General features: G+C 38.3%; 1 protein-coding gene across 8 annotated transcripts in view; it reads left to right on the plus strand.

The window, feature by feature from the left end:
• Window positions 1-6,961: 6,961 nt before the first annotated feature.
• Window positions 6,962-26,648, plus strand: part of ZNF644 (zinc finger protein 644) — a 57,082-nt gene continuing 37,395 nt past the window's right edge. For 4 of the 8 annotated variants that reach the window (XM_067300946.1, XM_067300952.1, XM_067300949.1 and 1 more), the window contains exon 1: window positions 6,962-6,997. The gene's annotated coding sequence lies outside the window, so the exon portion shown is untranslated. Of the gene's footprint in view, window positions 6,998-7,154; window positions 7,272-26,518; window positions 26,578-26,648 lie in introns of those variants that run through there. The other 4 variants (XM_067300947.1, XM_067300950.1, XM_067300951.1 and 1 more) reach the window with 3 other exon arrangements.

Here is a 26,648-nt window from a genome sequence, read left to right on the forward strand (position 1 = left end):
TGTTTGAATAGTGTTTAGCTGAGAGAGGTGGCTTTCCCCATGTTGTGCTAGCTGTGTCTCTCACTGGTACATATAGGGCACACTGGGGACATGTGGAAGTGACAAGTACAAATTTGGAGATGGAATGTGCCTGAAAAGATTATTGTCACTAATTCCCCACGTTAAAATTGCTCAGGTCTTTAATATATGGTCTAGACACAGGTGTGACCCTAATGGTAGTCACAGAGGTGGGTGTCGGAAGAAGTGGGGTGTGACACAACTAGGGGGAAGACCAGAACCCTGCAGGCCTCGTGCAGTCTCCCTCTATCAGTTAACACCTCGCCAGCCCGCCACCCTTCCAGGCACCGGACTGTCTTGGCAAAGGTCAGGCATGAGACCGACAGTGGTAGGAGCTGGACTCTTTTATGCCCTGTTCTTTGCAGGGATCCATTAAGGTTACCAGTGTGACACCTGAAACAAGGAACTTGAAATTACTCTCTCTGTCTTCTCTCTGTGTCTGATTTCAGCACTATAATGTGAACTGAAAATCAACAGACTGGTTTCAGTGGAGCTATGACAATTTATAGCTATTATATCTAGGTCCTTTCTGTCACCTATTGAAGGCCACTTTATTGCTGCAGTTTTTTTCCTTTCCCACTAAGTTACAATTCATGAACAGGCTCAGGAAGAAACTTGTTATGGTTTTGTTGCTCATAGCATGTTTTCGTATATTAATACTTCCTGTGCATGATGCAAATGGCAACCCTCCAAGGCAATACATTGTTGTTTATAAGAAGGTCAGTGTGATAATATATAGTGGTATTTTCCTACACTAATCTGCTTTCTTGTGATCTTTGAATTCTGTGAGACTTGAGCTCAGTAACTCAGACATGAGAAGAGAGAGATGCCTGATCCTTCTGAGGGGCACAAAGAGACAGGATTAGCTATCACCTTTTTAATGTAGGATGAGTTAGAATAAGGCAAGATAAAAGAAAATAAGCATAAAGACTAAGGTTAATTAATTATTATTGATAATTAATCCAGGATTTGTTAATTAATAATGTTTATTATGGTGGTACCTAAGGAGCAACTACAAATGGAGCCTACTGTGCCAGGCAGACCATGCTGCCCCAGCAGCTGCTCCTCTTTGATCAACGGCCTATGACAATAACACTCCTTAGCGGTGAAACTGAAAACACGACACAGCAGTGGGAGGCTGGATACATATTTAGTGTGCTTGTGACAAAAGCTGTTTTGTAATGGCTAGAGGAGGTTTAGCCAATTTAAGCAACAGATACTATGTTTTTATACTAGTACTTACGGGTAAAATCCTAGAAATAGGAAAACAAAGTGTCAGTTGTCTTTATTATGTAATATGGGAAATCTTTTTTATTCCTAGATCAGAGATTAAAAAAACTTGTAACAGCAGGACAGTCCTAAAAGCAATTCACAGTAGCAAGCAGTAGTATTTCCCTAGACAGAATTTCTAAATATTCTCCCATTATGTAATATTTTATTTCAGGACTAACCTTACCCTGGCATTACTGTTAAGACAGTCATAGGTTTTAATGGCATATAATTTTACCTATACATTCTTACTGCCCTCTTATTGTTTTACTGGCAATTCTGAAAGATGTAAGTTTAATTGGTACTGGCAAAGATGCCTAAAATATCTTGATTTGAAGCAGAGACTAAATTTATATTACGAAAATACATTGTCTGAAAAATAGAAAAGACTAGACAATCCTCTTTAATTAACGTTGACAACTGTATTTCAAAAGAGGCTGTGAAACAAGTAAGCCAACAAAACATGAATCAACAGCTCAAATAAAAAAGTGTTAAGAAAAGTCACTTTTTCCTCTTTCAATTTTTATAATGTTGAAATAAATCAAACTGACCCAATTCATTCTGATGTTAGTCCTTCTAAAATTTCAGTAGAAATACTACTTTAATTACTGTTTGTGGAACCAGCCAGTATCTGCAGTTCCTGAATTTGTTGATATTAGTGAAATAAGTACTATATCGTCGTAAGAAGAACAAGAAACTGGAGACACTGCTGTAGGATAGAAAGAAAATCTCTGCAGCAAACTGAGCGATAACACACAGATATCTTTCTAACCATGTTTGTAGGGCCTTGTTTTTGTAGTTGTGAGGGTTTAAGGACTAAGACAAGCCAAACTTTGCAGGTAGAGGTAAGACATTTTATTAAAACAGCCATTATAGCTGAAAAAAGCCTGAGGTCTTGCATGCTCAAAAGCTTGTCTACTTTTTCCAGTTATAGTAGTGGATTTAATAAAAGATACTACTTTTCCCTATAAGCCCCATTTTTGTCTAAAGAAATTCAGACATCAAGTATCATTTCAATTTTGGAAATGTTATGGAAGACAAAATTTTCTGCTGTCACCAAATGCTACAGTATAAAGTTGAGATCAAAGTAGTAAATGGAGAGGGAAAATAGATGGGATTAATGCAATGTATCCATTGCATGAGTGTATTACCATTTTGAAAATCATACAGGTTTAAATTGTTCTTCATCTTGAAACTATATAATTTAATCTTTTCTCTCTTTTTTGTTTTGGCTGCTGTATATGGGATGAACAGAATATTTTGTTATTGAAAGAAATGTTTTAACTGAAAATGAAATTTTCAAAGAATGATGCATACAGTGGCTGTATTTCCATGGTGAAGCTTTTTGCATAGAGTTAATGAAGTGCTTGGGGTCCTAGGGAATAAAAGGTGCTATATAAATGTAAGAAATTATCATTAAAAAGTTTCTCCCTCCAGGCAATGGGGATTTTGCTGTGTGTGTTACAAGGAGGCATTTGCAATCTTCTTTCATGCAAAATGCTTCAGATTAGACCTGCCCCATCTCTCCCTCTGCAGATTTGTCTATAAAAATGTCCATATGAAGAAACAAGTTTCTAAACTGGTTTCAGTTGATCATATTTTGCTGCTAACATTAATAAGCCTGCTTTAGTTTAAGCTTTTTATAAGCATTTTGAAGACCAAGAGGAACTAGGTAGCAACCTTCTCTCAAGAGGTTTTCAAATGCTGTTTTAACTGTTATTAGGCCTTCTCTACACTGGTGGAGGATACAGGATCACAGCTACAATTCATGGAAACAAAAACCAGCAGTGTAATACTCGATTTAATATTCAAGTACCAAACTGTATGATTGTTTACTGCCAAGCACACATTCTTTCCCTAATCCAGAACACCTCATTGGAGGTTGGTTCTGAAATTTCTACTGTATGCACACATGCAATCCCACTTTTGTGTCATTGAAAACTGGACTCGAATGTTCTGTTCTTAATATTTGTGTGCATTTCTCAACTCTTCTTAACCCATCAGGTAACCTTTAAGATAAGCTACCACCTTTCACACAGTCTACACACAAATGGCAGAGTCACTGTTGACAGAATTAGAAATCAGAGCTAGAGTTCTGACATGACTGGCCGTCATCTTAATCGTGTGGATTTTGCTTTCTCCACAATGAGTGGATCATAGGCATTTTTATATAGCATCCACTATTGCTTATGGAATTGGGCCTTTTAGCTCAAGTAATAAGTTTGGGTGTTAAATAAAATGCTAAATAGCTTAAACCTCTTGATAAAATTGTGAGATTTGGCAGCATTAGAACTAAAATTCAGATATCCTTATGTTAACGAATTTACTTGTTCACAAATAAATGTGAAATATAATAAAACATATTACATCTTCTTCTATAGGCTAATACTTTTATAGAATTTGGTATTTTCCTTCAACTATTAATTACAGAGTTGAAGCAGGAGCTGGTGTTAGTTAAAAATTATCTGCTAGGGGACAAAGCATAATTAAGCTAATGTGATGACCTTAAAATAATTGAGTACAATAAAATATATTATATTTAGCAATAAGGATAGGGGTAGTATTAATATTTGCTTTTTCATGTTTTTATTGTTTGTATTTCTGTTAGTATGAAGCACATAGTACCAAGTCTTAGAAGTCTGAGGGTTGCATAAGATAATAATGTTTCTTGTGTTTAAGAACAGTGGAAAACTGTCCATAGATGTTCCGAAATATCAGAACTTGACTTTATAAATGTATCTTTTCAGAAAACAAGCTTAATTCTCAGAAGAATAACATTAGCACTCATTAGGGGACTGAATGCTTCAGGGTACTGTTAATGAAATTCATAGCCTTTTGCCTGTGGGCTAACAGTTTGAATTCAGTCTAACTCAGTAGAGATTAAAAATTGTCCTATTTAATGGCCTTTTAATAATCTCTAATGAGATGAGTTTGGTGGGTCTCAGTCCCATATAATAAACCATTCACTGCTTTCTCCTAAACTGGGAAGCTCAGGAGATACCAAAAAATTTAACGGATTCTGGGGAAAGATTCTGCTGTTACCATGAAAAAAAAAAGCAAAGCAAAAGCCTCTATTGACCCTAGTTACATGAGCACTAAACAAAAGCATTACTTTTAAAGACGGAATTTTATATAAAGTCTGTAAATTAGCAAAGTAGCTGAACATGTGACATATGTTGCCACATGTGGACCTATGCAAATTTAACATGAAGACCCCCAAAGGAATATCTACACCTGTTCATAAGATTACACCAACACATTAAATGTTTAAATATCTCTGGGATTCATTTCTATCAGAAAAAATAGCATCAGAAGGAATATCTGGAAAGTAACTGCATTTATAGAAAAAAATGCTGGAAAACTTTTGATCACCTAGTCTGCCTCCATTAGTTCACAGTAGAATCAAATGCTTTTAATCTTTTCTTACAATATTTATTTATCTTAGTCTTAAAAAACTACATTAATGCAGTTTCCGGAATGCTTTAGACAATATATGCCAGTTTTATTTATCTGTATCACAGTAAACTTGTCCTAATGTCTCAAATAAATTTCTTCCACTGCAATTTGAAATCATTACTTTTTGTCCTCTCCTCAGTGAATTTAGTGAACGATGTATTTTTCTTCCCATAGTCTTCTCTTCTCTAGACTAAGAAATCTCAATCATTTCTATTTTCAATTTTTGGTCATGTTTTTCAAAATTCTGATTTTTTTTCACCCTTCTCTGAACTCCCTTCTATTGGACTTTTTTGAAAGACACATTTTGAAATGCAGAGCCAAAACTGGACACAGTATTCCAGCTGAGGCTTTACCAATGTTGAATATGAGCAGAATTTCTTTGTATGTCCTAGACATGACAGTTCTGTTTACACATCTCTCTGTACTGCAGCTTTTTTCACAGCAGTGTGACATTGTTGACTCAAGTTTAGTTTGTGATCTACTCTGATCCCCAACCCCTTTTCTGAAGACCTGGTGTTTATTCATTTGTTCCCAGTCTTGTATTTGTGCAGGTGTTATTTTCCTACTTAAATGTAGAAGTTGGCACTTTAAGTTATTAAATTGCATCCTATTTCTGCAACCAGTTTGTCAAGAGAATTTTGAATTCTATTCTTGTCTTGCAGTATGCTTACAGCTTTGCCAATTTGATATTGTCTGCAAATCCAGTAAGTGGAAACTGTACTTCATCATTCACATAATTAGAGACTTGGTATCAGACATAGGACATATCCACCTCCAAGGAACCACATTTTCTATATCCCGCTATTTTTCAGTGAAGCATTGCTGATTACTTTTTTGGTAGTTTTGCACCACTGCAGAGTAATTTCATGAAGATCATATTTCTTTTGCTTGCTCACTTAGTAAAGTTCTCTGACACAGTGTCAAAAGACTTACTTAAGTCAAGCCATAACAGATCTACTGCTATTCCAATCCCAGGTCTTGTTATACTGTCATAGAGTAGAATGAGTTTGGTTTGATATGATTTTCTTGGCAAATCCATGTTGGCTGTAACTTAACACTTCATTAGCTACCATGTACTTAAAGATGTGGATTATTTGCTTCAGTACTTTTCTAGGAATAGAGGTTGGAGTGACTGACAGTAGGAACTCTACCTATTCCACCCTTTTGAATTACATGTGCTATGTTCTTCCTTTTCTTCTGAAATCTCAACTGTCTTCATGAGCCCTCAGTGATGATGGCTTACACCTGTAAAGTTACCTTAGTCTTCCCATTCTAGTGTGAACTCCTTTGGGCCTAGTGAACTTGAAGAAAAAATCTAACTTATCAGGCTTATCAACTTATCTCTAATTTATCCACTTGCTTTTATCTTCCAAATCCCTGCCTTTTTGTGTCAGGGTTAGCCATCAGAAACATTAATCTGAAGCAAAAATGGCACTATATGCTTCTATTTGCTTGGTGACATCTCATACCTTTCCCTCCCTGTTGAAAAACAGACCAAAAATCCCTTGGTTTTCTTCTCTCATGTTGTTTGCTCTCATGTTTCTTGTTGCTCTCTCACATTGCCCTGCTGTATCTTTTGCCAATCATAGCTTGTTACAGGAGTTAGCCTTTTGCACTGGCACTGCAAATTCTTTTGTACAGCTCCTTCAGCATTTGACCTAGTTTTCCACTTTCTGTGGGAAAGGTACCGATAAGCAACTGACACTCCAACTTCCCATTTCCGAGCCTGGTGTGGAGCTTGGCGCAGGTGAGAGGAGGCCACACTGGAGCAGGGGGCAGCCTCATGTGGCAGTTTGTCTTTTGAAGAAGGGTCTTTCCGCAAGATTGCCTCCTGCCTGTGAGAGACGCTTCCTCAAAGCCTTGCCGGGAATGACCGTCTGAGGCCAACCGCCGGGGCCGTGTCTCCCCGCCCGCGCTGTGAGAGCCGCGCGCGCCGTTAACGGTCGCACACCTGGCCGGGCGGGGGGCGGGGAGCGTGCGCCTCCCTCCCTGACGGCGCGAGTCCCTGTGGGAGGGGGCTGGGGAGTGCCGGCGCGGGAAGCCGCGCGCATGCGCGGTCCGCCCCCCGCCGGAACGCGTGTGCGGCTGTGTATGTGTATATGTGCGTGTGTGTGTAACCGCGCGCGGAGCGGGGGGAGACGGGAAGCTTGCGGGATGACGTCACGACGCCGCGCGCAGGACGTAACCCTGGTGTGACGCACACCCTGCCGAGCCCGTGAGTTTCCCGTTATGGTTTTTTTTTTTTTTTTAATGCCCTTCCCCCCCCCGCCCCGCGCTGCCCGGGGGAGGGGGCGCGGCGCGCGGGGCGGGCGCGGGCGCGGGGGGCGGGCGCGCGGGGAGGGCTGGGGCGGGCGCGCGGGGGCGAGCCGGCCGCCCTGGCGGCGGTTGGCGGGCGGGCCGCTGTCCCCGCCATCCTGCCGCATCGGGGAACATGGCGGCCGCCCCCGACCTGGTGCGGCACTGCGACTCGGCCGCCCGCGCCGCCCGCGGTGAGTGGCCGGCGGCGGCAGAAGCGGCGCGGCGGGCGGGCGGGCGGGCGCGGGGGCCGCTCCCGCCGGCCCCCCGCGGGTCTGCGTCCGGCGGCGGCGCGGCCCCGCGCCCCTCCCGCGAGCCGGCGGGCGGCCTGCCCGGTGCCCCGGCCGGGCCGGACACAAAGGGCCGTGCTGAGGAGGGCCCTGCGCGGTCACATGAAGCGGCGCAGCCAGTGAGCGCGGGGCTGGGGGGGGGAGCGGGCCGCCGCCATTGCCAGGCGCGGAGGAGCTGGGCAGCCCGGCGGCGCCTCGGCGGGCCCAGCGGCGCGGGAGAGCCGCCCGCGGCCGCGCCGCCCGCAGCGCAGCGCCGCGGGGAGCCAGGTAATGCCCCGCGCGGCGCTGCCCGGCCGGCCGCGCCGTCGCTCGCAGCGGCGGCCGCCGCGGGCCGGGGCAGGAGGATGCCGTCGCTCGGGGGTAGCCGGGTCACCCTGGGGGCTCTGGCAGGCGCCGGTTCCCTCCCGTCGCCCGCCCCGGCGTGCCAGGGCGGCGTGGCGGGAGTCGCCGGGCGGACTTGCCTCCTGTTTCCCCCCTTCCCCGCCGCCCGCCCCCACTCTAGTGCGGGTCGCCACACACGCTGCCCGCCCGGCGCCCGGCCGTCCCGGGAAGGGCTGCTGCTGCCGCCTGGGGAGGGGGTGACGCCCGGCGCCATCCCTCCCTTTCGTTTCCTTCCTTCTCGGCATGAAGCGAGGTGGTCTCAAATGCGTGTCGTTGTTTCAAAGGGCTGGCAAGTTCCCGGCCTGCTGTGGGACTGACTGACCCGTGTGCCCTGTGCAGGGGACGCTGCCGCTGCATGCTCTGTGCGGGACGCCCGGGCCGGGGTGGTTAACAGCAGCGAGGGAAAAGTTAACAGTTCAGGTATCAGAGTTGTGTCTTTGGGCTCCCATCTGCTTCAGGATCTGGTGATTTCTCTGACAAAGTTTGCGTTACAGCATGTTGCAGTGGTGAGCATCCTCTTGACCAATGTAACTTCTTGTTTGAAATCTAGAAAGTTTTCTTTCTTCAGAGGGCTTATACATAACCTTTAGTCTATTGAGAAAACTTGTGGTAATATGGACTATAAACTGACAAGTCATGATGGTAATAAAAAACAAATAAGATGTACCAAAATAGGTTTCCATCGGTGTTGTAGAAGTCCAGCCTTTTAACCAAATTTCACTTGCAGTGATATTCTGACATTTTTCCCCCTCCTCTAGCACGTAACTTAATTATGAAGGTTGTGTCGTGGAACTTAGCTTTGAGACGCATATGGAAATGAATGTGCACCAGATTCAGAGTAAGAAGCCATTTCATGTTGTATAGATTAATGAATTAACACATGGGACAAACGCTCTAAGACGTTGATAAGCATCTCTGGAATTCCACCATGAAATTTTATATTTGATTGAGAAGTCTGTGCAATACATTATATTTCTATAAAAGTTGCAAAATAACTTCTAATTCAAATTATAAAACAAATTTATGAATAAAAGATTCCTCACAGGTGTCTGAGAGTTTTGGCAAATTAATGAGATTCTTCTGTGTAAGAGTCTTCCCTACCTGACTTGTGCAGGGCAGGTAACTTGATGGCGGAGTAAATGGACTGATTTCACAATACAAAATAGATTTTTGAGAAGCTTTTAATGGGTCACTTAGATGCAGAGAGAATGCAGCAATTGCCTTATTGGAGAGGAGTTTAAATAGAGTGCATGGAGGAGCGGTGCAGTGTGACAATCCTATTACACTGACTTATTATCAAAGCTGATGTTGCAAACCTGTCTAATAAGACTGCAGGGGGATGTGGTGCAGAGTTATACATGAGTTATAACCAGATTTGAAGGAAACAATCTTCAAAAAACTGTGTTAAGATGCTTCTTTCAACATCTAGCATTCAATCAAATTGACTGCTATTTAAAAAAAAAAAAAAAGTTATCCAAGGAATAGGATTCATATGAGGGATGGGGGGAAAGGTTACTAATTTTTCCAGAGAAACTTTTCTTCATTTTCCTTTTGTTTTCCCTGATCTGTATGGTGTTCTATTATGTTTAAAAAGGTGGTATCATCATTGTACCAATTTTTTTTTTGCAATCTCATTAAGCCCAACAACTGTTTTATACTGTGTAGCACTAGAAGGTGTATGCCTGAGAAAGTGTATGAAAGTTCTTGAGTGATTGCTAGAAGAGAATGCTACTGTCTTGAAATCTGAATAGGTGACCTGGCTAGTCAGAAGAAAGGCACTGATGACTTGGAGCATCCTTGGAAGCTTATTTAGTAGAGCAACAATTGATTGAAACGGGAGCATCAGCAATTGAATAAACAGGATGTTAAACAATAATGGCAATGTCTTCCACTTTAAAATAACAGTGTAGGCCGAATTTCAATATGGATACTGAATTAAAGGGTTGTCAGTGGAATTTTTTATGGAATAGTTTGTGCTTATGCTTGTATGTATTTACAGAACCTGTTAGCGCGTATGCTTTTTCTCCCCCCCCCCTTCTTCAAGCCATCTTAAGTCGTTTCTGGAGAAAACAGAACTGAAGAGAGAATGTTCACTTTCAGGCTTTTTAACAGCTTGCAGTAGATCAGAGAATTCAAAATTGGGAAAAAATGTAATGTAGTTGTGTGACACTTTTCTTGCAGTTTCATGTGAGGTTGGTTTGAATGAAAGTTCTTTGAACAGTTACTGATTGGCCATGTTTGTTTGGCTAGTCTGGAACTCGCTTTCATTGTGTTTTTACATTCTAAAACAATTTGTTTTCTTCAACAGTGTTCAAATGATGCAGTTGTTAGAGGACTGTTTGTTAAGGTTTTTTTTTTTTTTTTTTTTTTAATTCCCATCTTTCCTTTTTATACCTAGGGGGCTATTCTAATATTATGGTTATTTTGAGCCAGATTGGTTTCCTCTGTGCTCCTAAGTTTAATGTATTGCACTGTGCATTCAGAGATCATGGAAGAAAATCATTTAGTAAAAATAGGTTATATCTGAACAAAGCTGCGCTCACTTAAATTGACTTTTAAACTGATATAAGTTGGCATAGCCTTCAAAGCATGATTCTTTCAACTGAGGATACACAACTTCAGTGTGTAAAGAAATTCCTGCTAAAATAAGCTAAAGCAAGTCCTTCTGCTCTGAAAATATGTTTATTAATCTTTCTGAGCACTCTAAATATAAGCTGATTTTTTGATAGTAAACATTCTTCCTTGCTACTTCTTTTTTAATGTTGATACAAGCTTCATGTAGCTGCTGAAGGAAGAATTTAACCTACCCAAGGAAGTTGTGGATATTGGTCATTTTGGCTGATATTCATAAAGATGCTACTAGACTGCTAAAGGATTCTGTGTGGTATCAAGAAAGAATATCCTTTTCATGCTTAGCTTAAAAAAAAAAAAAAGCAAACAAACAAAACACTTTCATGCTCGAATACCTTGTGTCCTTAAATCAAAACTTGTGTCGATTATAGCAGCCATTCACCCAAGCGGTGATGGAAGAACAGTCATGCCTACATTGCTTACTGAACTGTAGGAAGGCTCCTCTTTCTTTGATATACAAGGATGTGAAATAGTCACTGATTTCCTTGATTATTTAAAAATTGTCTGAAATGGACCTGAAACTACAATAATAATGTTTGGGCAAGATTTAATTTGATGCTCAAATCACAGCTGTCTGTCAAGAAAGACCATCTAATTAATTACTCTGTGTAGACTTCTAATGTGTGTTTTTTTCAAAAAAATTGAAAACAATATTATAGGATTAATCATGTTGCCTGGTATGCAGTGCAATGTAGTATTTCATCTTGATAAGAATTCTATCCAGAGCTCAATAGTATTTACCCTTAAATGGTGTTGGCTCATTGAAGGAGAGAGAACTTTTTTTAAATTTAAAAGTAAGCGTAAAGTAATCCAAATAAAAATGAAGATCTAGTTGTTGTGCTCCACTTCTTTCACTGTTCAACTCTATACAGCAGCTGTTATGGTGATAAAATGTTGCAGCAATGCCCTTAGGTTGCCAATGAGGTTAAAGGGGGGAAGACAGTGGCTTAACAGTGAGTATGCATTTTTGGTTTTGTTACACTAAATATTAACTGACTGAATTAATATTTCTTTGCAAACTTGGTAATATAGAGAACTTGGACTCAAATTGATGCAACTGTAATACTGTTGATATGGGAATTGCCATTTTTTAGGAGTGACTAAATCCAGCTACTGGAAATGGTAGAGCTCTTGTTGACGTTTATTGATTAATACTGAGTGCTTAATCTTACATATAATTGACTAGTTGAAGGCTAGTGGGGTATTTAGTAATTCAGTATTTTTTGAAACTTAATCCAGAGGATGTGAAGTTCGTACTCAAATCAGAATAAAGGTCAGGCTGCTGAACTTCAGAATATTTCAGGCCTAGCACAAGTGTGTGGTAACTGTTTTGAGTATGCCTAACACTGCAAGTTAGATACTTGCCATACTTCAAAACTTTTTTTTTTTAAGTTGCAGTCTTACTCTTTTTTGAGTGATTTAAAAAAAGCAGAAAATTGAGTCTGTGATATTTGCAACCATCTTTTTTATAAAGAGTCATTATTTTATGAAGCATTTAAATCGGTTTTTTTTTATATATATATATATATTTTTTTTTTTTTTGCCTTAAATCTTTACTTTGTAATATTACAGTCTTTCAAATGCAACTGGGGGGGAAAGGATGCTTATTGGAAAACAGGTTGGAAGGACAGGTGCATTTATAGGTTTGTCCAATTTTAGCTGAAGACAGGAATCGAGATCATCATAATTTTCCCTGTTTTCTGGGCCATCTGCTAGCTTTCCCTTGTGAAAAATACTTTCCACAACTAAGGTGATTGAACATAAGCCAAACAATATGCAAGTTATACATCTTATGTAATTTACCTTTACAAACATAATTTACAAGCTTTTACCTGTGTTGGGCAGGGTTTTTTTTTGTTTTGTTTTTATTTTTAATATTTTTAAGAGTGGAAGAAACAATGAACTCCTTAACAAGAGTGACCATTGTAATGTTGAAAAGTATTAGTGAATCCCTCTTTCCTGCCTATTCATGGACTATTCTTTTGGTGCCTTGATAGTATGAGTTGTGCTTTACCCAGCTACCTTCCCAGTGTGGCCCCTTCATAGGCACAGTGGTGGGATTTCCACTTAGGGTTTCTTTCCAGTAAGGGAGTATAACAGGGGGCTGGGGGACTACTTTTGGAAAGCTCTGTGACTTGCATGTGCTTCTAAAGCGTGGTGGTTCTGAAACTGCTCCTTGCTGCTGCTGGTAGGAAGTGGTGGGTATCTGTTTCTTGTCTGGATGCAATCGGTGGGGGTGATGGGTGGGAGGCTTTTTTTCTTCTTCTTCTTCCTTTTTTTTTTTTTTTTCTCCTCCACTCTCTGCTCTTCCTAGAGTATTCTGGCTGGTAGGTTGCATGCTTGAATTTTTTGTTGTTGTTGGCTTTTTTTTTTGTTCAGGATTTGTCTGCTAGAGTAGCTGTCTTCTGAATATTTCTACTATTTTCTTCTGATTCCACTCAGCTTTTCTAGTAGCACTATCAATCTGAAATAACTCTTGAGTACTTCTTGAAAATGCCTGCAGTGGTTATTGATGATAGCTTTTCTTTATCTTCAAATGTAAGAATGAACAGAAGCTTTGTGGCTGTGTAAGGTTTCAGAAGCTGTCTCTAATATTAACTTTATTTTCCAAATTTATATTTTTCAGCCATAAGAGGTAGAAACTTCATAATAGTTATGTCCTAAAAGTTTGCCCACACTGGTAAAATGATGGTTGTTGGTTATTTAAATGTTTATAATTACTTTGTTTATAAAAAAGTGTGTATTGTTATGCATGCTCTTGGGAACCTTCATGAAAGACTCTGGCTCCTGTTTTACCCCTGTGATAACTGGCTGGGGGCGGGGGGAGAATGGCATTGTTTTTTCCAAAGCTTTTTATATTGTTACAGTAAACTGACTTTGCATTAGAAAAATATAATATTTCTTTAACAGAGGACAGCCTTTGCCAGAGAAGTTCCGGTATAAATAACTTTGTTTCTTCACACAAGAGTGCTGTTTTTTGTTGTTTTAATACCAGAGCTGTTATGAGTGCATCTTCTGTGAGAAAGTCTTGATTGTATCCCTGTTTGTATGTGCTATCACTGTGAGTGGGAAGTGATAGTTTTGCAGCTGGCTTCTCCCAGTTCTCTCCCACAGTGAAGTGGGTACTTTGTCCTCGTCTGCTTAGTTCCTGGTTCCTCCCCCCCCCCCCCAAATCAGTGAAATCATTCAGTCTTTTCTGTTCTTGAGCAGCCCTTTGAAAACTGAGAACCTGTTGCCTTAATGAAAACTGCGTTATAAAAATTATAATAAAGGTATACTAGAACTCTGAAGTTATTTTTAAGTGTTTAATCTTTTGTGAAATTGAAAACAAAATACCAATTAGATAGTGCCCCCTACTTAGGTATCCATTAACAGAGAAAAAATATTATGCTGTGATGGTTTTCTTTTGGGGAGGGGGGAGGGAAAGATAAGCTTGAGGGCATATGATGGTGAATTACCCAGATTAGTTGTGAAGAAAAAAGGTGTGGGTTTTGGAGCAATTGCAGAATGGGAGAGGATAGAGTTTGCATGTCTAAAAATACAAACTGAACTGAAATGCTGACAAAACTGAGGTGGAAAGGTTGTGTGGTGCGTGAAGCAAAAATGACTGTAGATACGGCTTTGACAACCTAGAGTGTATGTTGTATGTTCTTTCTCCATCTTTGCTTTGGAGAACCCTCCAAAGGTTTGTTTCGTCTGACTTGCTAGCTTGCAAGTGCTTGGGGATAGTGATTGTCTTTTTTCTGTGTCCTTATAAAGCCTTGAATGCTTTCAGCAATAGAGCAACAGATGTTATGATGAGAAGTGGTAGGCTTGTTGATGAACTACTTTAGCAGGAATTCTCACAGACTTTTTCTTTTGTTAGTTCTCTGAAATAACGTACATCACTGGTGTTCAGTGCTGTGTTTCTGTGAACTATAAGCTCCTGCTCTGCTCAAACTTTCTAGATGGTGAGACTTACAGCTAAGTTCAGTATGATTTTTCACTGCTATACCTATGGCAGGAAGCTGTAGCGGACACTTGTTGGATTAGAGATCCGTTTCTTTTGCTGGCATGTACTAGTATCAGAGGATTGGAGTGGATGAGAAACAGCTTGTCCAGAAAAACTCTTTTCTTGGACTGTCATTCTGCTATGATTGCAAGCTGCTGCTGCTTTTCACCATTGTACCAGCAATAATGGGCATTAACAGGCATAACATATTTCTGCACAAGGGAAAGAACCAAAAATAGAAATGATGCTTGGGATAAACCATTTGAGTTCCTAAAATGTCATACTATTTTCAAAAATGCCATACAGGTACATCAATAAATCATTTTTAGAAATGTCCAAAAGAAGAAAAGCTGTTCCATTTTAATCCTCCAAGAGAAAAAAGTGTCAGCAGCCTCCTAGAAAGAGACTGTTTTTGAAAACAGATGATTCTTTATATGTCTAGCTGGGGTAGCAGGGATTGTGAAGTTTGCCTTTTCTGTGTTCTGCACCTCTGCTCTTGATGTAGAATTCTGTAAAGTTTATTTGGCTTGAGATAAATGGATTTGGAAGTTTAGTTATTAAAAATGAAAGAATAGTTAAGGTTGGAAGGGACCTCTGGAGATAATCTGGTCCAACCCTCAAAACAACAACTTGAGTTTGGCTTCCATTTTTCAGTCCAGAGAAGTATAAGCACAGTTAAGCAGAGGAGAAGATATGCAAGAAGTAGTTTAGCAAGGCTTTATGACCAAAAAAAAAATAAATAAATCTGAGATGTTATAGTTCATCATTGTGGGAGTTGTGTGTGGTGTATGTGTGTCTCCCTTTGCTTACCTATTTGGATAAATTTTTAAAGACACTTATGTAGAGAGAAACAATTTAAATTTGTTTATTTTCCACTGTAAGAGTATTGTGTTATGGAACAAAATATGCAGGTCTAAATTAAGGCTGTATCAAGAGTAATGTATTAACTTTTAGTAAAATCAAGACATCCAGGTTCTGTAGTCTGTTCAGGAATCCAACTGTATCAGGGAATTTGAGGGATGGGTTTACACTTTTGCATAGAAAGTACGACAGTACTCAGTACTCAGCTGAAATTTTTTTAATGCAGTTTGAGTGTTAATTATGATGAGTTGTTTTGTCTGTTAAGCCACTTAGAGAAAAATGTTTTTTGTTTGACTTCTACCAGGTCATTATTTTGATATTTAGGATGCTGGGCATTGTTTTAAATGAAATTCTATTTTATGTATTTCAAGTTAACTTGGCTTTAGGTCCATTTTTGTGAGCTGCTCCTGAAGCATGGCAAGGCATATTTTCAAGGGATATAAATATCTAGGAGGGAAAATTATAAAAGTGATCCTTGGCGGTGTGTTTTTTGTGATCCTGGTAAAGCAAAGTCTTCTCCCAACTTAATAATGTTAATACTAGGGCCCTGGGTGACTTTGTTCAAAATGTGAAGGAAAATGTACCTTTTAAGGCATCTCCTGGAACACCACTTTCAGATGGCTTTCTTTAGGAAAAAGTTTATGTGCTTAAGACTGTCCTTCTCTTTGTCTTTTTCTGTCACTATTGATTCATTAGCCTTCCTTACTGGTCTTAAAGGAGATTTTAGCATCCAAAAACTAAAAAGCTGCATGATGTTAAAATCAACAGCTTATTTGAAAGAATACATAATTTTTGAAGTGCTACTATGAAGCATGAACTTCTGTCACCAATACTTTTTTATTCAAATTTCTCACCTGTTTCTAATAGAGTATCCCCCCTTAGTAAAAAAGACCCATTGCTTTTTCTTGTCTTCAGTACAAATTTGAATGTTTTTTGACAGCCTATGCCTCGTAAAGAATTAAAAAGATACAAATACCAAATTGTTTTCATCTAAATATTGTAAATTCCCGGTAACTTTTTGGTGGTTTTAAATGTATTCAAATATAAGGTATGTTAGAGTATTCTTAAGTCAAGTTTTGGAGAAGTTGGCCTATTCTTTGGTGTCACACCCTTGATTTTGTTTTGTTTGTTCTTTGACTTTTCCTTAGTCCTGTTAATCTACTGGTAAAGAGAGGTTCTTTTTTAAATGAAATTTGTAGTAATACCTTATGTATTTCCATACTTTTAGCAGAGTTCAGGAGATTATTCTTGGTTCGTATTTCATTTTCAATTTTAAAAATTGAATAAATAGGAAGTGAGTCAATTCTGAATACTTTTTGTCAGAATTGCTTTGGTATATATGCTCCTATATGTTGTCCATGAACTTTGTCAAAAGCTTCTCTCTCTCCTTTAAACCATTTAAACCAGAAGAATTCATTTTCTGAGATATTCTGTAAATATTCAGCATTGATTATCATTTCTTCAGTGCTCCGGCTGAAAATAAAGATGAAATACTTGAGCTAACCTTGAAAATCTCAGCTGGTAGGATTACAGAATTTCAAATGATGATCTAAGCAGTTGGGGCCAGTCAACAATCAAATAATCAACCCTGTTTATGGGCCTATGGGTATGCACAGAACCTGTGTTGACTTTGGCTTTTTTTTTTTTCCCCTTAACTGTGAATGGTCAAGATCTGCGACAAAGTTTCTTTAATCTTGAGGGCTCACTCTCATTAGTTTCAAGAATATTCAAAGTTCAGACCACTTGGCGAAAATAAGGTCAACCGTTTACTTGCCAGAAGAAAGTATTTCTGTCTTAGTGTCATGTGTAAGGGAGGGTGTGAAACACAAACATTTCTTTGTCTCGGTTCAAAACCTGTCTTTCGTGTCTATATTCTGAAATTGAGTCATTATAGGAGCAACTTGTACCAAATGATCTTTATTTCCTACTCTTGATTTTATACAACCTTAGCTAATGTAGATTCAGTTCTTTTGTGCCCTCTCCATAATCTAATATAGAGCATATGAAATATGCTTAGGATAGATGTCTGTTTCTTAAGTTATTTTTGAAGTTTTGGTTGGGAAATCTGTTTTTGGTCAGGAAAACTGAACTTAAAAGATCAAATGCTAAAGCACTGACAAACAAGCATCTATTACTAAGCTCCCCACTAGATTAGGTGCCTAATTTGCAGCCTGTGGGCTGGATATGTACAGATGAGAATAACTTGTGGCTTGCTTCTCACTGTCATCTTTTCGAAAAGTCTTCCAGCTTCACTGTGGGGGTGCCAGGGGATGTTCTCTGTAACCAGAACCAGTGTCATTCAGTACCATAATTCATCATATGATGGAAATGTCAGTGTTTTTATCATAAGATCAGTATTTCGTAAGAGTAGCAGTGTCATGTGACCAAAATGGAATATGTAGGAAGGTGGAGATCAGGTGGTCAGACACTCAGTACATAACAGAAAATATATCCCATTACATGGCATGGCAGGTATGTTATGACCCTTGGATATATTTGTTAGAACATGTACGTCCTGCTCAGTTTTATTAGTTATGGTTACGTATCATTATATATAGCTAGTGGAAACTAGACCAGAAGATGCATATTTGCATATATGACATGGCAGCAGAAAAAGTATATGTACTATATGTATGCAAATGAAGAGACATAAGTCTCTATGGTACATTGCATGCTTACACCTGAAATCCTATGTTCGGTTCTGGATATTATAATACTAAAACATACCTGCAATTTGGAAGGAGTGAATTTATCCATTGTTTCTCATATGCTAGGAAGAAATAATTTAAATAGTAACTAAAAGAACCAAAGATATAAGGCTTTTGCTGAAGTGACGACTAAGCAAAAGGAAATGAATAGTGGAACAGAGTCCACAAATATTTAGAGGATGCAAATGCTAAGAGGGAAGGATTACTGAAACCCTAATCTTGCAGTGAAGCCTGCCTAGGACTCCTGTACTTTCTTGTAATCCCATGTAGAGACTCCACAGAAGTTTAATGAACACAGTGTAGGAAATAGACCTCAAGGTACTGCAAAACTTAGCTAGAGAGACCTTGCAATAGATGTTGGGAATATCTGCTTCATAGCAAAATGTTTTCCATAGAATAATTTTGATTAAAAGCTTAGTAGTGTTACAAACCAGTAGGAAATTATACTACGGGAAGCAGTTATGTATGAGGATGAATTAAATGAAAGTGTTAATAGCACTTCTGAACACAAGGACTATGAATAGGAGCTTGCTAATTAAACGTGGATGTTATATCAGAGTTGATGTACAGCTCTGGTGCTGGACAAGTGTGGCTGGTGTGGTGGAGCTTTAAAAACCATAACTAGTGGTTTCTGGTTACATTTCAAGCAGGTATTTGGAGACACTTGCCCTGGTTTGCTTGCACAGGTGTGGTAGTGTAACCTGGGTTATGAGATGTGGGTTGTTTTTATAAAAGAAAAAAAACCCTAGTGCAGCTCTCTAGCATAAAGATATAAAAATAAACTCAATTGATATAATGATGTTGCATTGCTACAGCTTAATAAAGTAGGCAATATTTTATACCTGTCTGTGCAGGCAATAGGCAATGTTGGAAGCTTAAAAGTACCATCAAACCAAGAATAAACATAAAGGACCTCAACGAGGAGTGGATTTTTGCTTATTTTAAAAAACATATTCAACATGTATTAAGGTGACAGAGCTGGCAGCGTACTCTAACTTTCCCCCATCACCAGAAAGCAATCCTCTGCCACCAAGAAGTGGGCTCCTGCAAAATGGGAAAAAAAAAAGTTTTACATTACTAGTATGTATGTTTGAGTCCCCAGCATGGTCTTTCATATTATAAGGAATAACATGTATACAAACCCAATTGCGTTTGAGAGAAAACAAAGAATTCTGTAGCTCCTCTTCAAATCTGATAAGCAGTAGTAGAGTCTTATTGTGTTTAAAAAAAAAAAAAGTATATTTTATTTGAACAAAATTATTGCCGCACTGGTGTTAAAGTAATACTGTATTTTATTTATTAGATTATAATTTTAGATGGTTGTTTTCTTCATACTGGAACATTCATTATAGTGACAGTTTACTCTTCTGATACTTGGGCTCTTTTGCAGTTAGCTGTGGTGTTCAAAGATGCTAATGCCCCAGAATGCCTACCCCATCTTCTGCCAGAGGTTACTATCTTTGGGATAAAACATCTCTCAGCCATACCAATTCACAGTTCAGCATAAACCTACCTTTATTTTAAGCTTAAGTAACTGGCTTTGCATGTGGAATCTGTACTAGCTGTGATGGTTTATAAGCGTGATTTTTAAAATATTTCTATAAAACTTACAAGTGTGTAGAATCCAATAAAAATTTTCTGAAGACTTCTCATTTTCACATGTGTAGAAGATGTACTTCCTTTGAGGCTATTAACATGAGTTTCCCATTCCTGTCATGGTCTAAGGGAAGTGTCAGAAATGCTGTCTAGATGGATGACAGGAGGCATTAGAGCTCGTGATCCCAGCATAGCTAACTGTTCAACTAGAACAAACTCGTGAGGAACTGAATTTGGACTTAGGATCCTGTTTTGTAGGAGTTCTTATATGCTAAATTCTTGTAGATGACTTTTAGAAATACCAGTTTAATCTTTTCTTGCATCGCTTCTATGAAGTATATATTTCACTTGCCTGTTGGTGTCCCTCCTCCCCTTCCCATTGTTTTCTCTCAAATTCTCCTAATTCAAGAAAGGAGAACTTTTTTTAAAGAAAAAAAATAGTGCCGTTTATCACTAATTTTGAGCTGTAGGATTTTAGGCTCCCCCTTTTCTAAAAACTGCAGTGCAGGCTTAAAGCCAGGAAAGTGTTTAAATTGGTGGTGTTTTTAAGATTACAAAAAACTGCAGAGGAGTTAAACTGTGTATGGCATTTCTGTCTTAAATCAGATTTCTAAATACAGAAAATGCAAAGAGATGTGAATCTAGTAAGAAATTGCTTTTGGCTACAGCACTGCTTTGACTCTGTAATTTCTGATCTGAGATGGGATATTCTGTGGCTGCTTTCTTGATGTAATGACCAAGGATATAAGCCTGCTACATAGGTAATCTTGTATTGGACTGTGCTTTTATAGACTGTAAGTTAAAATAATTCCCATACTGCTGTACTTCTCTCCCAGTGTACTGCAAACAGCTTAGCATCCTAAGTGTAAGGTTTTAAAAAAAGTGAACTGCAGTTCACTTGTGTAAACTGAAAGCCAAGGGAATACAGCATTAGAGAATACTATTAGGTAAGGACATTCAACTAAAGAAAATGGTGTAGAAGGAGGTATGTTAGAGTATGTGGCTAGAGAGAAAGCTGTTGAGCAGTTTGCCGCCTTTGGGTTTAAACAGAGATTGCAGTAAGAACTGTTGGCATTGGAACAGCGTTAAAGCTGAAAAGAAAATGGCTACCAGAAATCACTGTTGCTACAGTAACAACATGGCTTGATTCTTAATGTGCCGTTTTCATCTACTGTTCGAAATGTTGTGTGAGATTTTGCTTTTAGGGAAAAGTGTCCTTAATGGGAATAGAGATTTAAATCTATTTAGATATTAATGGCTCTTATCAGGCTTTTTGTTTTAGAATATTAATCTATTTATTAAAAAAAATTCAAATAACTATTTAAAAACATCTAATTACTGTTTTCCTGCAAAACAGAATAATTCAGATTTAATGGTTATATGGTATATTATCAAGCTTTATGTCCTTATAAAACAACCTGCAGAAACGACAATACTAAGTAATAATATCTCTTTGGTAATGTTTAAAAAAAAAAAAAAGTCTGAGACTGTTTCTGGAAGTATTTGGTATCTATTAAGATTATTCTGGTTTTGGAAAATTAAGTCCCTATTTTTTTATTTAATGCAACAAAGCTTTTGTTCTTTAAGAAATTTTTATATTTTGAATTGAAATTTAAAAAAAAAAAACCAATAACCCTAAATCCTGTCTTAGGATTTAAAAATAAGGCTCAGATTCTAGGCTGGAATCTGTGCAACTGTCTGTATAAATGTATTTCCTTTCATAATAAGGGCATATCTATATGCATTGCAAAGTAAACTTATGCAGGCCTTTTGTGGATTTCTTTAGGAAGAGTGCAGTTATGCTGAAGCGTTTCAGAGGTATTGTAATGAAGCAGTAAGTCAGGAAAGGGACGTATGAAGTGTGATGAATGTGTGAAGTTAATTGATGCATTTCTGTGTATGTCAGGATTACACAGGTGTAGACTGAGAGTACTGTGTCCACTCCTCATCAGAGTCCCGGCCGCAGGCCTGATGTGGTGTGTACTTACCGCAGATTCCTTTTTTCTGCTTTTCTTCTGGTTTCTTACGAAGTTTGCTGCAGACTTCCTGACTGAAAAGGCACCTGACTCACTCAGTATAGGTGGAGCTGGGCTACTGTTCTCCATTCAAGGGACTTATGTAAGATAATTTTTACCGATGGCTACTGAATAAAGAAGGCCTTTATTTGCCAAAAAAAAAAAAAAATCTAAAATATACAGCTGCCTAAAGCTTGAAATGTAGTTATCCATACTTAAAACAGATGATATTTCTTAAGTACCACACATACTTTATTTTGAATGTACAAGTGTACTTATTTTTATTGCATAGCCTTATTTCACATCCTTCAGAATATTTTGTACGAAACAGTCTTCTGACTGATTTCAGTGAAGTCTTGCCTGGTTTACTGTGTCTTACAGATGTGTGCTAAATATAAAATGCAGCTTTTGAGGTTGTGGAAAAATGTACAGTATGAAAAAAAAATTTTGGACTATATAATGATGTCGCTTTGTGATGCTCAAAAGGGGATGCATTACTTTGGTGTACACAACCTCAACTTGAACATTTTTTGACTGTTATGCTTAGCCTTGCCTCCTTCATGTTCTTTTACTAAAATACCGTGGACTTTGTAAAAGGGAGTAGATGACAGAGTACAAACGTCTATCGCTTACCACCATACAGTTTGGTATTTTAAAAACAAACACTGAAGTGGAATTAGGTATTTTCTGAAAATGTGCAAATGGAAGCTGCTGGCTCAGATCTTTCTAAAATCTGTTTTTAAAAAAAAAGGGCACAAAATGCATGTTTTCAAATTAGTTCCTTAGAAAAGCACTTCAGTGAAGAAGCTTTCTGATTTGGATCTCTGACTGCTTAGTTTCAGCTGTAGAACCGAATATGCAAACTTGAACTAGAAATGCCTAGGGAACCATAACCAATTTATTTGAAGTGGGCATGATCTCCTTTAACCATGTGCCTGTCTTTTAAAGTAGGGTGTGTTCAGGCAGCGCTTGTAGTGGGCAGGGTACATGGCTGTATTTTGGTGTGCTGCATGTAAAGCTTATATAATATGATAGTAAAGGAATATACAGTAATTCAGACTGGATGAGAGGGGAATTCCATAGCTGACATTGAGGCAGTATTGCATGGATAAGGTATTGAAGAGATTTTTGCTGACAGCATAGTGAAAGGAGAACTGTTCAATGTCAAGGATGACGCCAGGGTTATGAATAGTGGCATTTGTTAGTTTGGATTGAAATGGATAGATGATGTCATGTGGTGCATTAGCAAGCTTTTCCTGTTTGAGAAAAACTGTTACCTTTAAGGTATATAAATGCAGGAAACTAAGAGCTGGTTCATGTGGTCACAATAAATAGGTTGAAGGGTGACTGAAAATTGTACAGGTACATGTTTGTGCAAGTGGTATGTTGACCTGTAACTTAAACCAATACAGGAATGATACAGAAAGAAGGCAAATTATTTCTTTTCAGGTTACTGCCTTTTAATGATAATTCTCATTGTAGTGGATGCCATTTTATTTTGTCAGATATTGATGGACTGTAAACTTATTTATTAAATACCAGCAGTATCTAGAATATTACAGCAAATCTTATTTTGGGGAGAAATGCATTGATAAATAACCTTCAAAAACAATGCATTAATACATTCTGCTAAGGACTTGAAGTTCTACATGTTTTCAAAACTCCATCTTTCAACTGGTACTTCAGTTTCAGACTTTTATGATGCTTTCGTTGGTATGCTTATTATTATATGTTTGTTTATTGGGCAATATATGCTCAAAGCAAACAGCTCTTAAATATTTTTTCTTTGTTTATTTCCCCTTTATTCTCTGCAGGAACTGCTTACATCTTCAGCAGCTTAGAGGTGGAGAGGAAAAGTAACCTTTTTAATAAATGTTGCTAGTCCATACCCCAGTCTACCTAGAATATTTTTCATGTGATGGTTGTTCTGTTTTTTTCATTCAAATTGTACAGATTTTTGAAATAATTAAATCAGTCATTTGACTTAATTGGTAAAACACAAGCTCTTTATTTTCTGCTCAAATTAGTTACTCTGACTACTTTTTTTTCCCCCACTGTGATACTCCTATTAATGTTGCATGCATGGACTTGCAGTCGTCTTGTTTGGACTGAAACAACTTCACAGCCTAGCTGTGATCAGTTCTGTTCATTTTCTATACTGTCATGTGTTTCCTTGAAGTGCCTCACCACCCCATACAGGGTATTGTCAAAAAGCAAAACTTTCTCTGAGTAGAAAAATGAGATATTGAAACACTTCCACATGAAAGCCCCATCACAGCTTTGGGAAATGTGCATGTGCTTTTTACCTTGATGTGTAGATAAGGGAAGAACTGTAACTTCTTTGAACCATTTTTTCATGTGACACAAAAATCTAGCCCGAGATTCAAAATTCAGGAGGTCTTTTTTTTTTTTTTCCCCACACTTGCATGCTCTTTTGCATGTGCTTTTTTGCTCTTGCACTCTTTCACTCGTTGAAGTTTCTTTGAAGTCAGAATCATCTCCAAGAAAAACACTTAAACTTTGTCTCTTTATGTTGCCAAGCATTATGCGTTTGCTTAATTTGATTTCTGGATATTTCTGATTTCAGTAGGATACTTGTGCTTAAATACCACTTTTCAATAACTATTGCAAGAACATTAACTTATTTTTCCTTGGCAAATTTAATTTCAATAAATTTGATTGTGTCATTTATAAATCAGTTGACTTAAACTAAAGTTGGAATAGCACAGGTTATGAGCTAAGTTTTACAAATTCTTACGCAATTAAATTTGAGATTTAAAGAAAGTTTCTTGTCTAAATTTGAGTTATTTAAATTGATCTTTGAATGTTAGCTCTGGATATTTGTGGGTACTGAATGTAGATTAAGTTATTTTTAGACTTTTAAAATAGGAATCAGAGCATCAAAGCTTCTTGTGCAAACAGAGAGCAGGAAACTACATTTTGTACAGAGCTAGTCATTGTTGACTACTTGGTGGAAAAATGGCAATCTGGGTTTGCATTCAAAAAGCTATTCAGCCCTATTAACTTATTCAGAGGAGACTAGTCTCAGCTGAGTTTTCTGCCTCTTCAGTCCTCTTCGAAAATTATTCTTCATAAAGTTGTGAGTACTGTTTAGCTGAGACTTCTGGACTTCTTGTCATAGCCCTTTTTTTAGAGTAGTCTCTGCTTTCTACTAGCTGTTTTTCTGCTTTGATTCTTAGAGTTATTAGATTTCTTTGAGATTATGGAAGGGTTCCAGAGCTGCATCAGATATTAGGAAGATGTGACTCTTCCCCCCTCTTCCGCCTCCCTTGAATTTAGCAGAGAGTGGAGTGTTTAGCCATGGCTTATACCAACAAAACCAGTTCTTTTAGAATAGCTTATTCTAGTCTTTTTTTCTTCCTCTTCCTTCCTTTCCCCATAAGCAAAATCAGCTATAGTGGCAAAAGCTAGTTTTGTATTACATTATACCTGTTATCTATGCCAAAACTGTTATCTATGCCAAAACTCCCTGAATTGTATTCCTGACTGCAACTTTTCCAGGAAAAGGTGGTGGTTAGAGGTAGTTAAGCGTCTCTTCCTAAATAGATGTAGAAGTGTCAGTTGTTACAGGAAAGAATTTCTCTGTATTACAAATAAGGACTAAATAGTAGATAGATCCATCAAAACTGTTGTCAGGATTACTGCAAGTTTTATTTAATCAGTGTACACCTTTACATTGTAATGTTTTAAAACTTTTTCCACAGAGAGGACTATGTTTTAGTAGATATTTGTGAAATACTTTGAGAAGATTTTTGATTATAGCAAAGAAGGCCTTAATAACTTAAATGGCAAAAAGTGGAAAAAATAAATCAGTCATAAGATGCAGCTCTAATGACCACAAGCCTTACCAGAGGAATAGTTAGGCAAGTTGTGTGGGGTATAACTTGCATATAACTCGCATTTGAACTCAATTATTTTTATAAACACTGTATAATGAATGGTTATGAGCTTGATGCAGGAGTTGTGGATAAAATGTTTTCTGTTCTATTTATAGATGTCAGTGTAGTTATCTTAATAGTTCTTTATGACCCTGAAGTTTGAATGTAGCAGCTAACTTGGAAAAGCAGTGTTAGTGAAGTTTTTGTAGTTTTTCCTTAGCTAGTCAGACTAAATTTTTTAACTATGTCAGTGCAGTTATCTTTAACACTTGTTTTAGAGCCCCTATATTTTAATATAGGCCTCAAACAAGTGCTTTTTTAAAATCTCACTGTTTTTTCTTTTGTTTCTTTCTCTAGCTTGGATACATTTGAGTTATTGCATGTTTGTCTTTGAGCAATATCCACGTTTGTGATTTTGTTATTGCATACAGGCTGGAGAACTTCTTGTGCCCACTTTGGCCTTTTTCGTGTGTTGTATGAAGGACTTGTAACACTTGATGACCATAGACTTGTCCTACTTGTCCCCGAAAGAAGTATCATTGATACGCTTTCCTTTACAGGGCAAGGTGATCATTGCTAGCATTGGACTAGCCTTAGTCCAAATTTATTGACTAGAGATGTAAGAAATGCTTGTGCTGTTAAGAAATTTTAGTCTGTTTGTTTGTGTTACTTTAGTATCTGTGGAGGTGCGTGTGCAATATTACCCATCTCCACCTTTGCTGTTTTCTTCCTACCTCCTGTTCTCTGCCCTTGTGAGAACAGGCTAGTTGCTTATCAGTGATCGGAAACCTAATGTCTTTACAGGAGTCCTCTTACATTCTGTGGGCCCCTTTTGCTCTTTGAATGGTGAGGCCTCAAGGTGGATGTTCTGTAACTACATTTCTTATCTGCTTCGGAGTCCCCTTTGGTGCTTTCTTTATTACCTGGTGAGGGAAAGTTACTTCTCTGTTAACTCTCTTTCCTGATGATGAGAATTAAGGTAGGAAAAATTACAGCCAAAGCATTTGTGACTTTTTGAAATCTTTGCCTTTTCCTAAAGAGTCTTGGAGAACTTGCCTCTCTTGGATCTGCTGATAAAGAAGTTCAGGTGCTCAGTTATCCCAAAGATCAGCACTGCTGGAATGAATGGTAGGTGTTAAGGCTTGATTGTTCATGCTGGCATGAGAAGAATCCTCCTTGACAGCAGAAAGACATTTGAG

Source organism: Apteryx mantelli, chromosome 8 (assembly GCF_036417845.1).
Source record: "Apteryx mantelli isolate bAptMan1 chromosome 8, bAptMan1.hap1, whole genome shotgun sequence".
In the NCBI taxonomy this organism is placed as follows: Eukaryota; Metazoa; Chordata; class Aves; order Apterygiformes; family Apterygidae; genus Apteryx; species Apteryx mantelli.